At 44.2% G+C, this 19,057-nt stretch overlaps 1 long non-coding RNA gene across 1 annotated transcript in view; it reads left to right on the forward strand.

Annotated features, from left to right (window-relative positions):
• Positions 1-4,381: 4,381 nt before the first annotated feature.
• The window catches only part of LOC311016373, a 125,842-nt gene continuing 111,166 nt past the window's right edge, over positions 4,382-19,057 (forward strand). Inside the window, exons 1-2 of the long non-coding RNA XR_014597478.1 lie at positions 4,382-4,518; positions 4,618-4,664. This is a non-coding gene — a long non-coding RNA (uncharacterized lncRNA). The remainder of the gene's footprint in view (positions 4,519-4,617; positions 4,665-19,057) is intronic.

Below are 19,057 nucleotides of genomic sequence, written 5' to 3' on the forward strand. Positions count from 1 at the left end.
ATTTTAAGGACTGATATGAGAAAGACAATGCTAGTATTTTCCCTCTGCAGCGTATTAACAGGGTGTATGGTTTATCACTTTAACATGTTATATTTAGAATTAATTTTCTACCATTAAACAGGGCACACATAAATAATAAGTTGATATTCAAATGATGGTTAATTAGACAAATTTGGCATAGCAACAGTAGCGCTAAAGAACCATAATTGCATACTGTGTAATCAAAGGTGTTATATTACAGCAGTGGACACTCTGCTTCTAAATTGTAGGTACTGGTGGTTGTGTTTAAATGGGCCTATTTTGTTGTAAGACATTAAGGCGTTGCTTGTGTGAATGCCAGTGAATATATGTGTGAAAGGGCTAAACAAGCTTTTGGCAAACAAGCACTCTGCATGCCCAGGCTGCAGACCGGCAGTATACTCTTCTTCTTCTGTCTTAATTTTAAGACGGGTGTGAGGCAAAGTAGATTATTACTCGCCTTTTTTACTGCGAGTGCAGGACGGGGGGAAAAATGATGGTGAGAAGTGTAATTGGAAAAAGAAGTAGACATGATAAGTCTCAAGATGTTGGGAGAGAGAGAGGGAGGGAGAGAGAGGGAGAAACACTCTTTACGTCGTTAATCTGGTCATCCCTCCCCCCTCGGTTTCAATTAAGAAAATTACTTTTTAGTTCAATTAACAATAATTCACGGTTAACTGAATAAAGTTTATTACACAATCAAGGCGACAACAGAGCAACTGAGGGACACACACACGCACACACACACACACTCACACACACACACACACACACACACACACACACTCACGCACACACACACACACACACTCCTGGCAGGTGTCGGGGCCCCTGATCTGTTGACCCGTGCGGGCTGTGAACTGTGGCGAGGCAGGATGCTGTTGTGCTGTTGATGCTGGAGGTCGGGGGAGGACGATGTTGTTATGGGATGTTAGGGAGAAAATGTGTCATCACGCTCTTAGATGGAGGGGCCTCTTCTATCCTCTCTCCTTGGCCTCAGGCAGCAGCTTGCATCACAGCGATTAGCTCCCAAACACAGACAATAACACTAGCAGCCACATCGTCATAATCGCCATTATCCTTCCCCCCCCCCCCCCTCCTTCATCGCCACCGCTGCCTGCCACAAAATATGGCAGGGAGTCATTTCTGGAAGCTTCCACCCTCCTTTATGCACCTACAGATGAGGTGTCCGCTCATAAAAGATTAGAAAAAAGCAGCACAGCGTATGAATCGTCCTCTTTTACATTTTCATCCCAACAATAAGGTGCTCTTCGCTTCAGCCGTGGTTCATCCTCCTTTGTTCAATCCCCCCCCCTTAAATCTGAAATGATTTACTCTGCTACAATTATTGGGTAATCTCCACTGTCATTACTCTTAACATCTGCTCTGTCACAATGCTCAGGGCTTTTGGCTGCGACAGTTATTCTATGTGCTTACAATCTTGTGATGCAGACAGACCCCCCCCCCCTCCTCTGTGTGTGCATTAGATGGATGAAATGGCTTTCATATGAGTGGGAGCAGTATGGTGGGATCATTTGCTTTTGCTGGCGTACAAGTGAGTGAAGAGGAATCCTGGAGAGGTAATGCTGAGTTTTAGACTTAGCTGAGAGGCGCTGCCAAGGTATCAGGGGGTCAAAGGTCGGCTGAGTCAAAAAGTCAAAGAGTCGCTGAGGGGAAGCCTTTTCATATCAGATCCTACCGAGAAGGCAAAGCGACCGATGACACAACTAACAACCGTCACGTCGGTCTCCTCTCATGCATGCGCCCGTTCTCTCACGTGCTTCTGTCCGTCTGTCTCTCCGAATGAATAACAAGCAACCAGCCAGCAGACAGGCAGTTAAGCAGGCTAACCTTTAGCGAGCAAGTAGAGGAACATTCAGAGATTTCCATCAGATTACCCTCTCCAGTTACCATTGTGTGTGTTGCTATCCCCCCCCACACACACACACAGCAAATTGGAACCATTTGGTATTCAGATAACGGCAAACAGCTCAGATCTGCTGGAACAATAAGCTGCTTCCAACCAATCGCCCACCTGCGCCGAGCTGTGCGAAGACGGTCTCGATAGTTGTCAGTTCTTTCACCGCCCCTCAATTGCCAGCCTGTGTTCTAACAGCCAGCTCTTCCGAAACCTCCCTTCTGATTCTGGTTGTACCTCCCTCTCTCCCCTTACTGCTGATTGACCTTCAGCTTCTCCACAAATCAGATAGAACTCAAGAGGGCCATACAAGATGAATTCGGCCTCGCGGATGTCACAACCTGGCAAGTGTTGTGGCTCTCCGTCTGTTGTAGTCCTCTGAAGCGGTTGTCCGTGAGTGTACGTTTGTGAATAGACTTTCTACGCTTCACCCTCGTGAGAGGAACGTATTGACATGGGTCCAATACTGTGTGATTGAGATGGATGTCCTATTTTATTATCTGTGTTTTGCATGTATGTGTACGTGTTCGTATACTCCCAGAGTGCTCCGGGAACACATTGTAACCCTAGTTGTATTTGGCCACCAGAGGCCATGCTGGCAGAGGCTGAAATGATGATTAAGGACAGGGGGGCTGGATGGGAAAATGTGGATTAATGAAGCTCAGATAGAATTAATAGCCATGACATCCCACAACAGCACAACCGCTAAATGAGAATATGTTGTGGGTCCGCCGGAGTCTCAACATCGTTTTCAAGGTGATGGTGGGAGCGAAGAAGGGAAAAGTTGCATCCCTCAGCTGGCTTACCTCACTTGTTCACGCTTCACAACAGAGAGTAAAAAAAAAAGTTTTGCACCGTTTAGTGAGTCTGAAACTAAGGTTATGGCGGTTAAGGTCTTTTCAGATGGTGACTCTCCCATAGGCATCGTTTGTGTATGGCAGGGGATTTTGCCAACATCCAATACCTTGGAATCTTTTTTTTTTAAATTTCTTTTATAATAAAACAAAGTCAAGCAAGGAGAGAGGAACGAGGAAGCATACGTTAACATATTGAAATGTTTTCTGTTCAGTTTTCCGCCACACACCGAAAATAAATCGACAAACGCTGAAAAACCCCTCATGCTATTTAAAGAAAAGGCCAATATATCCTGGCTTTTAGACCCTTGTATGGGTTCATGCAAGATCCTATGATGCAACTCAGTAGCCACCTCCAAGCCCAAGCTGAAATAACCCTAATGACATCATCAGAGTTATTCTTTAGGACTGTGGGAGTCAGACATTGTGCAACCTGTGCACTAAAAATAATGAGGAAACTCAACATCATATGTAAAATAGTTGGAGTGTCCCTTTTTAAAACCATGAGGAAATGTCCAGTAAAGTTTTGTCCTCCACTGTGAGATGTTCAGGGACGCTCATCTCACACATTCATGGGCTAGCTTCCATTTAGGGAAGTCACATTTCCATTCTACATAGTACAACAGCACATTTGTGGCCTTTTTGGAGGTTCAAAACTTTTTCTACAAACATTTAGGGGGGAAAAAAAAGTAGACATTACAGAAATAACCCTGTGCAGACACATCTATTTAAAATATGGTGTTGTTACTGCTCGGCTGCAGCATGTTTCTCTGAACCTCAGATGTGTTGAGCAGCAGCAGCTGCAGAGAGTACAGATTCAACCCCCTGAAGTTTTAATTTAGGTGTTTGAGGATAACAGTTGCTGGACCGACTTGTCTTCTCTTTGATTTCACCACCTGGTTCGTTGTTCAGTTGGTGGTCTTTCACTTCTGCCTCCTGCAGGCTACAAACACCCCAGCTTGTGTGTTTGCTCTCTCTCTCACACACACACACACACACACACACACACACACACACCTGGACAACTTATTAGCATGTTAAGTCAGGAACCGGAGAATGGTTTAGCTCCAGGTGGTGATCAGTCATTAATGTCTGATCAGCTCCGCAGGTAAATGTTTACCTCAGACTGGTTAGACATTACTGGAGCCTGGAGGCTAGGATCAGTAAGCCTTTGGTGGAAGTATTTGCAACAGTTTGTAACTATTTATAACTATAGCGCTGGAAGTGGAAAAAGAAAAAAAGGTGCAAACATGGAAAGCAAGAGTTAAGGTGTTCTAGATAAAAGAAGCAGGGCGATGAACATTAAGTTGTTGTGTTGTGTGGGGGAGAAAACAATCAGAATATGTGTAAAAGTAAAAGGAAACAGCTTGACCAGATTTATTGTCTTATAGTAAAGGGTTACATGATGGTACACCACATAGTTTGGTGGAAGAGTATGATTTAGAGAAAACACAAAAGGGGGAATGTGGGTGGCGGTTCATGGAGTTCAGTCCAGAGCATCTTGCTTTCTATGAAAACATGGCAGTGTTTTTTTTCTTATGGAAAGTCAGGGGGGAGACCACTGAGAGGGGGAGAGAGAGAGAGAGTCAAAGAAGGATTGAAATTACATACAGAAATGCATAATAGTCCTCTGACCTACTGTGCTTTATTCTGATACAGAAGATCCTGGCAAACGTGGACTCATCAGCTATTCAAGGGGGGAAAAACACAGCGTGTCCTGTGATGAAGGTATATGAAAAGCTCATTAAAAATGCTCTTTCTAAAGTAGTTTAATCATTATTTCATTGATTGTTAATGAAGTTCTCTACCTCTTACTTTGTACCTCAGGTCTCAACAAAAGACTTGAATCATCCTTTCTCTGCCAAAACCGACAGGTAGGTGTCATTTTGCATCCTCCCCTCCGCCCTGTCTTAATCCCAATAAGGACATTCTCTCATTTTTGTTAAAGAATGCTCATTACACCACCTTGCTGCTCCCTTCTAAAGTATCTGGAGCTGTGACTGGGGTAAATACTGACCCTAGGCAAGGGGGGGGGGGGGGCTCTGGGAATGAGTGTAACAAGAGAGAACACACTAGACTGAAAGGGAAACTGAGATAGTGAGCATTGACAGGATTGAGCTCCCAGGTGGGGTGTCACCCTCAGGGGAGGCAACAGTTGCTGACAAAGCCGTGTTTGTGTGCGTGCGTCACATGAGAAGGTCCTGGCCGGAGACTTTCCTCGGGTTCTCTCTTCGTCAGTGAAGATCGTTTGGTTATTGCTCATCAGTGTGGCTCTGGGATGATGCAATTTGACCTTTCAGTTGTTAGCTATACACTTGAAAGTAATGTTTTCACCAAATTGATAGAACAAGCTCTTACCCAACAATGACAAACAATTAAGGTTGGCCACTTCTCGCCATCCTGTTTTCCCTTTCTTTTTTTTTTTTTACGGTAGCTTTAGTCACGCAGCAAGTGGTGTTGACTTTGTCGCTACCTTCCCATTGTGAAAGGGTGACCTTCCTCCTTCTCCCGCTCTCTGTTCTGCTCCCGCTCCGTACATCTGTGTCTGTTTACCAGCCTGCCTGTTTCTCCCTCAATCTGAACTGATGAGTGCAACTCACAGCTGCTCCTCTCTTGTTTCCCGCTGCTCGGGCTGCGCGTGTGTCCGTGTGTGTGCGCTGTCTTTGTGCTCGGCGGTGACAGCGCCGTGCTCCTGAATCACCGGCTCACGACTGCGGCCCGACTCTGATGGCAGAAACAGGGAAAAGTTTGGATAAGAGGAGTTAAAATGGGCCTTTTTTCTGCTTTCGAGCCCTCTGTTCTTATGACCTGTATGGATATATGCACAAAGCACTGTGGATGTCTGTGCATGTACATACACAACTACCATCCACATCCACCTGTGTCACCTGAGCCTTTTGACTTGCATTCCTCTCCTTCATGTTTTATCTTGGGTGATTTGTCATTTCCTGCTCTATCTTTAGCGGAATGACAAAAATCTTCTGATTGTTTGGCCATTTGTCAGAGAGGTGGACCTGGCGGTAGTCTGGGCCTGCACAGTTCAAATGTAAGGATGACAAAATAATAATGTGCATTTTAGAGTAAATAGAGTTAAATTTGAGGTGTATTTGGAAAGGTTGGTGGGAACAGGAAGTGTTTGGTTTCAGGTAGGGAAGGGAGAGGTGAAGAAGAAGGAGATGAATATATCTTCAGGTGTGTATGGGATACCCTTGAGAGCATGACTTCATCAGGACAGGTGTTGTTTGCTGTTGTCCTGAAGTTACAGCAAGGGGACCTTGAGGAACCAGTTGGACTTGTTTTGGACCCTCAGGATGGTTTCTCACCTGATGTGGCAGCTGAGTGGGGAGGTGATGAAACCTGATGAATTAAGAGTTTAGGTGGAGTCATCATGCAGTTACTACACAACATAAATTCCTACCTTTTGTTTTGCTTTTTTTCTGTTTAATTTTTATTACATAATTATTATTCTTGTCTGCTTCTTTTAACATATGAATACAGGTGCAAATGAGGTGTTTTTTATTCAGTTAGTTTCTTTTCCTTAGTTAGTTAGTTTCTTTTTCTTTATTTTTTCTTTCGATTTTGTTTTACAATTTATTAATCATTCTCTATAAAAAACAGTGAAAAGATTGTTTTTTTTATTATAATCACTGGTTGTTAGTTTTAGTTGTCCAAACTAATACTATAACTACACTCTTGGTGTGTCTTAATTACAGCTGAAAATATTAGTTGATAAAGTCGGTCAACTGGCAATTACTCAAGTATATTTATAATTGATTAGTCCTTTAAGTTATATTTCAGAAAAAATACAAGACAATAGTGTCAGTTGTGATTATTTCATGCTTATCCTTGCCTTATGTGGTAATAAACTGATAATAAATTTGGTGTCAGACTGTTAAGTTACATTCCCCAGTCATAATTTCTGATTGTTAAGAAACCACAATCATAAAGGCGGATGTTTGGTTTCTTTTGCGTATGACTAAACCACCGAGTCTGCACGTTACTATTAAACCAAAGTCTCTCTATGTATATGTATATAAGTAACTGTATGTATCGTTTATTTTATTATTGATTGAATCTAACTTAAACTGGAGGAGTCTCTGTCTGTATGTCTGGCTAAGCAAATCGGCCTTATAAAATGAAGGCAATGCGTCGATGCATAAATGTTTAAAATGACATTATAGGCGAAGGACATGAATACCACGAGCCTCAGGAAAAAAAGAATATTGCAACTTGTCAGTTAAATGGTAGAAGGAGCTGTTTTGTATACAAACATTGTGCCGATAGTCTCTTTTCTATCTGCATTCCACAGTCAAAGTTTGCATAAACTCCACAGTTGCCAATGTATGTACACACTACATTTGCATTCCTACATACATTCAAACAGACTTCAGGGGAGGCTGCCGGCTTATGCGGAAGCTCCCTATGCATCCGAGAAACTTGTGCGAGAACACCCTCTCCTTCAGGTAGAGCTCGTCTTCTGTGTCGCGTCGCCTGTCACTGCTGGTGAAATGTTTCTTTGGTAATTCATTTGCAATTAGGAAATGTAAATCAGACAGGTGCTGCTGGCATCTATCAGAGTCTGTATTTGTTTTACCTAAGGCGTCTCAGATCCTCCCTTTGTAATCACACGCACGTGCACACTTACACATTGGAACGCGCGCACGCGGCACACAGACGCGGCAAGGTCACCCCGGCGTATCGCTTAGGGTCTTTACAGGAGTCTGAGGAGACTTTTGGAAGTGGCGTATTAAGAAGGGAAGCAAACTTTTTATTCAGAGGGAGGAATACGGAGTCTGCCTTTTTTTTCTGACTGACATATGTTCACTGTGTGTGAGCGAAGAACTGGGATCAACACTCTCTGCACATAAGGAGAGGTACAGCTGCTAGATGGCATTGCTTCGTTTGTGTGTGTGAAGTGAGGGGAAGTTTGTGTGTGTGTGTAGGGGGGGTCACACGGGAATGCACACTTCACCAGTGTGTGTGTGTGTGTGTGTGAGAGGTGCGAGTGACTTCACACAGGCGTAGTAGTGAAGCGTGCCAGTGTGGAGAGAGTGGAAGTTGTGTGTCAAACTGGTGAAGAGGAAGGAGGGATCCGCAACATTTGGTATTCCAGTATGTCACATTTCCACCACATTTTTAATCACCTTTTATTAATGCCAAATATTGAGCACGGGAGATGAATCCTCGCTTACAAAGACTGACCGATATGACAAATGTGCAATTTTTTCATATTTGGACGGCGGACAAGCAACTTTTTAAAAGACAGTTTTTAATATTCAGATGCCCTCCCACACACGGAGGCACACGCCGGCCACATTTCTACACACACACACACACACACACACACACACACACACACACACACACACACACACACACACACAGTGTTTTATACCACTGGCAACTGCGTTATTCCCACCAGCTGTCTGAATGCATAAAACCCAGGCTTGTTGTTAAGTCTGGGGCTTAAAAGCACTGCCAAAAAGAAAGCTGGGCAGGAATAACGGCATTAATTCTGTGATTTGAGCCTCAGCATTTAAAAGTGCTTAAAACTAGCAGCTGGTGTCAACAAGGTAATAAAAGCAGGCGCAGGGGGATCGCGCTGCCTGACTTGTGTCGGGCAGCAGGACGTCCATATTAGTTTAAACGCTAGTGATGCGGGGAGAGTGGAGACACCGCCACAGCCTGCCAAACTTCCAAAGAAAAGAGGGGGCAGTTAGGGTAATGTGATCTAGTAATTTGTAGTTTATCAGCTCGTGTCATAGAAACACAACGCACAGCGAGATTGATGCTGGCATGTCACAGCCTCGTGTTTCACTTCTTGTCGCAGTTGAATCGGATTCTGAAATGGCTCGAGACAACGCTGCCAGTGACATCACTCTCACTGCAACGTCTTCCTCCTCCTCCTCCTCTTTCAGGTGAAAGGTATCGCTTTCCCGCAGCTCCTGCCAAGTCGGGAGTTGGAAAACTTTTAATTTCCCTGGCTCTGGAGAGAGTGCCAGAGGTTTGATGTCCATTACCGAAACCCTGAAACCAGAGTTGACGTGGACTTGGATCGAGCCGAGCACTCCCGTGGCAACATTAGCTAACCCCGAACCTCTGTATCATCTTTCTTACTGTCTCTCCGCCTCTTCATTACTTCCTCCCTCCCCCTTAGCTCTCACTTTCCCTCCTTTGTTGTCCTTCCTTTCTGAGGGCAAGGTTGAGATTCCTGTTAAAAAGTCAAGACTCGGCTGGACCCGGGCCACAAAGTCCATTATGATCCTCCTCCCCTCTGCTACCCATTAACTTGTCCTTCATGAAGTGGCAGCGGCTTGTAAACGCCTCAGCGTTTCAGCACTCAAGCTCCTCTGCTCTTAAATCTACATGCCACAGTCTGTAAAACATCTTGACTGTCCTCACCACTTTGCACTGTTGCAATTCCCTTTGAAAGGGAGATTTGGCCTTTTGAGTGAGCATAGGGGGGGTAAGAAATTCTACCAGTGCTTTCCAACCTGTGATTCAGATAAATCGACGGGGTGACGTGAAATACGCAAAATGGATTTTCTTTTTTTGTGATTAAATTGAATTTTACACAGAGCTGTCAGTCAAAGTGGAGGACAAGTGCGAGGTGTCCTGAAGGTTAATGGCTTAGGAAACGCTGAGCGATTTAAACACCATATGGATAGGCTCATCATCTACAAGCTGTTCAAGGTTGAACCCATCCAGAACACTGTAGGATTGAGATAATAGCCTTCTTTGCCCAACTGTTGTTAAGCTACCAATCTCCTGTCAGCTGCAGAGGAACTGATAGGCATTAGGACCTGAGACCCCGAGCCACTTTCCCTTATTACTCTCCCTTTGACTCATTTTCTCCTCCGCCTGTCTGTCAGGTACACAATACGGAGGTATTGATGACGCATCCTTATTCATTCCTTTTTGACACCACCGTTTCTTCTTCCCGTTTCTCCGTCATTCCTATTCCTCTTCCCTCCCGTTCCACTCCTCATACACATCCGTTGGAGAGTGGCTTGCCCTCGGAGCCATCTGTTTCCAGGCAGCCTGTGAGCATTGCTGAAATATGTAGGGCCTAATTAATTCAACCAAATTGTTTTAGAATAGATTAATACAATAATGGCAGCGCATGAAAGGTTATTTCAAGTACACCACTCAACTAATCTCATCAAAGGGTAGAATTCACTGCTCTGCACTCGGCGAACACCCACCGCCGTATAGAGCCTCATATAGGCAAGCCGATCTTTATGCGCCGGGAAGCCTCTCGGAGTGGGCGCTGAGTTCACAATCACAACGAGATGAATGATTGATGCTGTAGATGATGAAGTGAAAACTCTATACAAATGTAATACAAATACAGGGACGTTCACAGAATATTTGTATGATGGAAATGGATTTAAAGGTAAATGTGACGGTTATATGTTTGTTATAGACCTTTTAAAAAATGAAAAAAACCCAAACCATAATAAAACCCTACAGATGTATTCACTTTTACATTAATATCAGTACAATCATTATTCCAGACAGTGTCCTAGCAACAGAAAAAAACATCATAATGCAGAATATTATCCTGTCTCTAATAAATCGTTTTACTGTGAAATGTTATAAATCATTAATACTTAATTATGACGATTTTGGTATCGCCTGGTCTACATCAGTTGAATCTTATTTTGCATTTAAGGCCAACTCGACTGATTCTCTCCGTAGATACTTGGGGTCAAAGCTTGTTTTTCAACGAGTAACCTTTTACTCTTCGATGACTCCACTGATCCTGCCAAGCCTTCCAGCTCATACATTATAGAAGATGGATCTGTGATTGTTTTTGCTTTGATGGTTGTTTAGCAGAACAGCTGGCGATGCTTTAAATCCTGTGACCTCTAAAAGCAAAACAATAGTCACTCACTTGAAAGCACTTTATAAATGATACGCCAGCGAAGTCGTTATAAAGTGTCATTTTTAATGCGTTCGGTATCCATATTGGGACAGTGCTTCCTTGATGTATTATTATTTTTTGGTTGTTTTTAATTGTCTATTGATCCCTGAAGGAGAATTTTGACCTTCCGTGTGAGAAACGTCTCCTCATTTGTTCAGCTACACACCCTGCTGGTTTTGTACTTTCTAAAACGCGATTTTTTGGAAGTAGTAAAGGTTTTGTGGGAAACATCAATAATATTTTAAGGTCATTTTGGTCAGTAGTGCTGCAGTGGACTCGTGGCCTGTCCGCGGTGTGTCTTGCATGCTGGCACAGGCTCCCTGTTGGCACATATGTGGACTAATCACTTAAAGAGTGAATGAATGTAACCGTCAAGCCAAACGCATTTTTTTTTTTTAAGAGCGAGTGTCACATTTTTTAAACAGCGGGTGTCTCATTTTCAAATGAAGCGCTCCACATACTACTCCTTTGAGATGGAGGGGCTGCGCCATCAGTCACCTGGACTAACCTCTGTAGGGAACGATGCAGACAAGCACAAGTCGAAGGGGCTGTTGTTCATCAAGATTAATACCGGCTCACCGTCCTCCCCGGAGAGGCAAACTAACAGATTCCCTACTTGACTTCCAGAGCCGGCTCCTATAGACGGCTCTGGTTCATTAACGCGACTATTATGGCTGAACCACTTGCAATTAGGAATGTGTTTAAGACGGAGCCATGAACATACACTTACAGCAGCATGTGCACATGTCTGGGTGCACACTCGCCCCTTACACCTACACACACAGTGGCACCGTGTCGGGTGCATTTTTTAAGAGGAGGAATATGATAATGAACCTGGCTTGATAGAGTAATTAACTGGGCTAAATGGAAATCCCATGAGGTTCAGTGATAGTTAGCAGATGTTCTCTGAAATACATTAAAGACCAAACGTCTTGTGAAGCGCGAGAAGGGGAGAAGTAAAAGGAGGGGGGGAGAATATTGCCACTGGAGGTAAAGTTTGTGGTTTTTCAAATAAGGAGTGGGATTTGAGATCTGGACTTTTGTGGTGGGGCGTTTTTATTTGGAAACATTGTGTGGGAAGGCGGGGTTGAATCAGCTGATCAGAGTCATGTGGCTCACAGGAGTAGCATTAAAAGAGAACAACCTCAAGCAGGCTTTGTTTTAAAGAGAGAGCATTTACAAGCAGGAGAAATGTCTGGTTAGTTAAATTTGCGTTTGATTATGTCGATAAAGCAGCGCGTTTAGAGTTGGGAACAAGCCCATAAATGTGACCCAATAAATCTGGAAAGATTTCTGATATAATTAAGTCTGTAACAATAGGGTGGGACTCTGGTGGAGTTGCTAATTCCAATGACACTGGCTGTAAAAAAAATAGGTGTGGTTGAGTCAATACCTGTCCAATATTGATGGCATTTTTGCCGGATAATGGTGTTAACCCTCAATACAAATAATTTACATATGTATTTAACGACATTTCCCATTCACTTTATGCACATCATGTTCACTTCTTCACTCGGAGTCAAGTGTGGCTCAATCTATAGCCGGCCCGTCGCTTTCTGCAGTGTGCGGCAATATCGGTGGCACCACCAGAGGCGGTGAAGTCGCGCTCCGCGGCTAGCTAGCTTGCTAAGTCACACTGAGAAGAGCCATCTGCTTCCCTGTCTGAACTTTAGAACAAAGACGGCAGGCTGTCAAAACTTCCCTAAAACAGAGAAATGCACCCTGACTCAATCACAAGCAGACGCATACGGGCAGACCGCCATGAACGCATACACACACACACACACACACACACACACACACACACACACACACACACACACACACACACACACACACACACACACACACAGAGACACTCCACCCACATACGCACACTCATTTTGGACTTGTTTCCTTCTGTTCTGTTGTGTCATGGACTCACCCATTCTTAGTTCAGTGGCTCATCTGAGCGATTGGATGTCATTTTGGATAGTTCCTCTTTTAATTCTCCGAACTCCGAAATAGTTCCCTGCAGAAAAAAACACGTGTGTTTGCGCTTGTGAAGAGGAACACCTGTTAATATTGAGTTAATTACTGCATTTATTCCAGTCGGTCCGTGTGGTTAGTAGGTGTAAAGCAGCTGCAGGAAGTGTAATAATGACTTCCTGTTTACTCCGCCTCCTCCCACCCACACACACCGGTTGCAGCCGGCCATGTGGTCCCTGCATGGACCGACTCCATCACTCCTGGCCCGGACACTGACTGGACACAAACCTATGGCAGACTAAACATCGCCTATACTATACACCTACAAGACATAACAGCTTTTACCCTGAAACTGATCTGGGTCACACTCGCTCATCCCCGTTCGCTTTGGGTCACACCCCAGATACTTGTGAGTGAACTTCCAGTGACATCACCCCTTAATATATTGATCAATCAGTGTTCTATTTAATGCCGTCCCTGCCTCCTTTCTAATCTAATCTTTGTTTTGCTCTTTCCGACTCCCGCCGGCACAGCCACGCTATCGCACAAGAGCGGAAAACCTGGAAAACCTTTTAGCGAGCCTTATTTTGACATGCGTAATGTGTTCCAGAGGAGTACACTTGGATCCTCTGCCAAGCTAATCTGTTTACATTAAGTGTGAAGAATGCCTGAGCATGAACCTTCCTGCCCTAACACGAGAGGACAGCTGATATCAAGCTTCGACACTTGGCCCGTTGCTGTTTTTTTTTTTTTTTCACTTTTCACACATTGCGGTAGTGAATAAGTAGCTCGGACGCTAACTGTCCATATCCTGACATGAAGAAATATTACTGACGCTTTGACATTTTGCTATCTTTAACACCCGAGATGAACACCAGAAGGCTGAGAGTTTCACTTGTGGTCGCATCTATCATAAACAGTGCGGTGTGAGCGTTACTGTTTGCAGTTCTGCTGCGTGCAGACGTGTAACATCGCACCAGCAGGCCCCCGTGCAGTCTTCCCCTTGTGCTGATGTGGAAGTTGATGTATTGCACTTCCCTCTCTGATGGTAAATCCTATTGGCTTGGGGCACGACACAAGGGGGGGAAGTTCTAAATCATCCAGCTAGATCTGGCGTTTTTTTATGACCTGACAAAGATTCAATTAAGATTGAAACGCTGTCAGTGGAGATGCTGTATGTGGAGCGTCGCGGTGCTCGGACAACTTCTGTGCACTCGACTATCTGAGTTCAAATGGATTTCCTCTGGTGTCTGTAATTCGAGTCCAGTTTCTAAACATAATGTTAGAGGTTAGCGAGGAGTTGCAAGGATCTCTGGGGAGCCAGAGGTCCTAAAACCACTGGCCATGTTACAACCACAACAACCACTGCAGCCACAGAGGTTTCCAGTTGTGGCCCGTAAAGTAATGTGTCTTTACATGTTAAGAAGACTTTTAAAGCATATCCAAATGTCTGTAGTGGTCATAAGTCGTCCATTCAAATAGTCTTTCTAATCGTTTCGCATGGTTCACACATCTAAATGTCTTCAACATGACATACAGTGGTTACAGCTAGTGTCTGACAACCCTGTGCTGCCATGGTAACCTCTTTAATAGTCTACAGAGTATGGAGGTGACATCTGCCATGATGTGCTTGGCTTGTTTGATTATTGAAAGCCCAGGCGAAGGCAAAGGCACATTGATTACAGCAGAAAGGGAATGGTAGCCAGTAGCTCCTGGTTCCTACAAAAATGTGTGACCATATATTTGTCTTTTAGAAAGTATGAAGGTTAAGAAATCACTTTTTATTTTTATTGTCACTAAAGCTTTTTGTTGAGGTCCTGGAGACGTGCAGAATCAAAAGTTTTGCAAAAGTGTTTAACAACATATCCCAAATGAATCCGAGCATATCTTCACCCAAGTTTGTACTCCTCCCACTGAGTTCAAGGGTCAGCTCAGTCACAGCGCTTCAGTTAATCTGTGCGACATTCCCAAGAAGACAAAATCTCTCTGTGCCGGTTAACCATTACCATACTCATTTAATCATTCTCTCAGCCTATATGAGAATTTCTTGATGCCCTCCTCCTCCTCTTCCTCCTTTCCTCCTTTCTTCATGTCACTGGTCTTGCTTCATCACATCCTCGCCGGCACCCGCTCGCCGCATGGCGGCAAAGCCTGCCTTTCATGTGCTCCCCAGTCGGCTCGGAAACACCGGTGTCGCAAGCTCCCCGAAGCGCCATCTGCCACTGCCCCTCCAAGCAGGTGATAAAGTTAGCGTCTCCGCTTTGAGTCGTCCCCCTGGATACGGACAAACACACACACACACACATGTGGACACACCTACACAAGCGCATACAGCACACAGTATGCTCCAGGTATTAGCATATCCCTGTGTGTCCTGAAATGAAAGGAAATGACCACCTGACAGCTTCCCGACTCCTGTTCTCCTCAGAGATGGATGCAGGAAACGAGGAGTAGAGTGGAAAAAGGGATGAGGGCAAAAGGAGGAGGATGGAGGATAATGGCAGATGGGAACTGTGCGGTGAAAGGGTGAATGGGGAAGCGAAAAAATGGGCATGTGTGGGGTTTTGTTTAGGAGAATTAAAAAAAGATCATATTACAAAATATATGAAAAGCTTTACAAGCTGCGATATCAAAGAAGTGTGACATTTCTACTGGAGCTTTAGTAGTATCAGGTCCTGTTACATAAAACATAACACAATATTTAGCATTAACTTAAGTTCACATTTGTTCAAAATAGATTAATAATTGTGGAACTTAGATGAACTTGCAGTTTTGCATCAACTTCCGTTGATTTCCGGAGCAATTAGAGCTTGAAAGGCATTAAATGAAAGTGATAGTGGTTCACTGAACACATCTTTTCCTCTGTGCCTCCTCAGTGCGGTTTCTCTATCAAGATAGTGTGACACTTTAATACCGTGATTTTAATGCAGGGAAATTTCTTTTTTCTTACCCTCTCCCAGATGTAAATGATAAAGGTGAGCTAACATCACACAAAGAAACCGATGGGTCTTTTTTTTTTTTTTTTTTAACCATAGGATCAGATCCGAGTAAGTGATTAAAGTTCTCGCCTGTCAGTCAACGGATTTCCTTGAAATTGGCAGCTCTATCAGAGTACATCTTGCATAGATTAATGTAATCTGATTGTACTTTAAATGCATTCCGCTGCTAAAATAACCCCATACAAATCTATAAAGACTGCTTTAGCCCCAAACTAAAACAAGCCAAAGTGTCTAATGGAGTCATCAGCCCACTCAGATTATCATCATCTGTTTTTGGGCGAGCTACCTCTGTGTTCCATGCTCCTGCACACACACACACACACACACACACACACACACACACACACACACACACACACACACGCATACACACACATATCCCTCAGATTCCTAACTACAAGGAGCAAAGAAGCGTCAGGAGATGTTTAATTAAGACAACAGATCAATTAACAGCTCAATTAGCCTGGCTAATTAGGGGCTCAGTTGGAACAAAAGCTCGCTCTCCTCTGCTCTCCCTTCCTCTCAGTGTCTCTCTCTCGCTCTCCCTCTCTCTATCACACACACACACACACGTATGTACACATGCACACTCACACCCTCTCACAGGATTTGAGCACAGGACATGGTTGTCGCAAAAAACCTCGCTATAGAGCACATAATCCTACTTAATCGTCAGTCCAGATTTTGGCTGAAAATTGCCTGGAAGGGAGGATGGGAGCTGGAATTCTCTCTCCCGCTCAGTTTTATCTGTGAATCCAGGATGCCGGTGATCTCGGAGGACTAATTGAAGTTAAAGCAGCCTGGAGGTTGGGACGCATTTTAGTTAACCTGGCTTTTATGTGACAGTGTGCATTACATCAGTCTAATGTAATTCAGATACAGTATTTAAATGTATGACAGTTATTTCAACCTGCGCATTATCCTCTTCCTCAGTACAGAAAATATCCGTGAGTGTGTTTGTGTGTGTGTGTGTGTGTGTGTACAAACGCCATGCTGCCAGGTGTACAGTCTCCTTGTGTGTATTGAGTCTTTCGGGGGTGGTGGCAGGGACACCGCTGACGTTTACATGCCTCTGAGGTCTACCAGGATTTGGCAGAAGCTCACGCTCTGGACCCCCCTGCCCAGTCAATTAGTACGACTGTGCTGGTTGGTACACAGCCCCATTAGTGTGTGTCCGTGTGAGAGAGAGACAGAAGCTCTGTTTCCATTCAAGGGCTGCAGTCTTTAAGCGAATTTCCCAAAAAGTCAGCAGAGAGAGCGTTTCCATTAAGATATCTTATGTCCGTAACAGCATTATACTCTCCTTTCTCCTTTCATTATTACTCTCCTTTCCCATTCCATATTTGGACATATTACTTACCTATAATTCAAGCATCACATCAACGAACTGATAGTGAATAGTGATAGTGAAACGTTCTGTTCTATACTATTCCAAACTATATACACACACAGTACTAACCGCTCCAATTCACCATTACTCATTCAGGCCTACTACCAGTGCTGCAGATCGTTGACTTCCCGTAGTTCAGCCTGATTTCCACATCCTTAGGTCAGGTATCCCTCATATCTCACCCTTTCATTCTTGCTATGGATAATTCACTTTGATGGAGGCATGTTGTCCTTACCTTTCATAACAAGATCCATGCAACATTATTATTCATTGATAAAGAATGTTACTACTTATTAGACATGTGCATAATAGCAGGTGGATGGAGACATACGTGAAGGGGTGGATGCTTGGGCTGGTCATAGGCAGGATAACCTCGAGTGAGATAGATGTCCTCATCTGCCCTTCCCTGGCTGTCCCTCGGGTGTTTGCTTGTGTGAACGAGCTACAAGGCGAGCACGTGTGCGCGTGTTTGCGTGTGAAACAGGGTTCAGACGCCCGGTCACCCCATACATCTCCAACGCAGCAGGCAGGTCTGGGGTTCTGTTGCTGATGCACTGTCTTCTTTCATTACTGAGCAGGACCAGGAGCAGGCCCAGGCCCAGCACACACACACACGCACATGCACACGCACACATGGTCCTGCTGGGACAATTAAATGCGACTGGATACACTGGAAGAATCTGCCTAAAGTGAAGGAGACGGCTGGAAAACAGCTTCGGATTGATGCATGCAGATTCATTTAAACGTCCACACCGCGCCCCGACGCAAACACACAACCACAATGGGACACACTGTGCGAGTCTTGTGACAGGATGACTGACAGAAGGGCAGGCTGTTGCCACATGACTTCCTCTCTCTCCCCCTCGACACACACACACTTCCCTATGTTCCAGTGTTAATAAATCGCGTCGCAGCAGCTGTGCGATCTGATCTGGCAATGACGTCCATTAGCCGCCGACTCTCCTCCTTCCTGTTTCTCTTCCACTTCCTGTCCGTTTGAACTCGCCCAGTAACACATCCCATTTGCCAACACAGTTAGTTCTATAAGTGAAATCCTACCAGTTACAAAATAAACCTCTTTTTTTTTTTTTTTTGAATGAGGGAATTTCCTGCTGCGCTGCTTTGTTGTCCCTTCTTCTACCCGGGTTGTACATACCTTTTAATATGCAGTGCATACACACATTTACCTGTCTCCCCGGATATTGACCTCTGATCTTGGCTAATTGTGTGAACACCCAGCCAATAAACAAACAAACAAATAAACAAAATGTACAAAAACTAGCCCCGCCACCCGAGAGAAATGTGTTATTCAAACCGGTTCAATCATTATTCAAATGTTATTATTGAGTTTTCCATTCTAAACCGGTTCAATCATGATTCATAATCCAAAGAGTATTAATATGTGACCCTGTATGACTGTCTGCAACCAGTTACAGGAACATGAGGCCTGTCCAGAGGGTGGACAAATATGGATGCACACACTTGCATGGTAATAAAAGGGGAAGTTTGCAAGATTTTAAATGATAGTCGGATGACTTGGGAGGTTGAATAAGACTGCTTTCTGCAGCACGGACATCCCCCTTACGAAAGAGGTCTTTAACGTCAGTGGGAGATACAATTATAGCATTAGATAGTGTGTTTGGAGAAAAAGCATTATCCACATCACTGTTCTATGCTCTCGTCTCTTCATCATTATCTGTGTGTGTGTGTGTGTGCGTGTGTGTGTGTGTGTGTGTGTGTGTGTGTGTGTGTGTGTGTGTGTGTGTGTGTGTGTGTGCGCGCGTGTGTGTGTGCGCGTGTACATCCCGGCCTGAGTAGACTGTTATTAGGAGTCCTGCTGTGACTGGAAATGGGTCACGCATCAGGCCCCCAGGCTACCATGTAACCCTGACTACCTTACTTTATTTGCATTCTCTTCATATTTCTTTAAATATATAAATAAAGATATAATATATCCTAACATAATATAAAGAGATGAGAGGA

This window comes from Eutrigla gurnardus (genome assembly GCF_963514095.1).
Source record: "Eutrigla gurnardus genome assembly, chromosome: 7".
Taxonomy (NCBI): domain Eukaryota; kingdom Metazoa; phylum Chordata; class Actinopteri; order Perciformes; family Triglidae; genus Eutrigla; species Eutrigla gurnardus.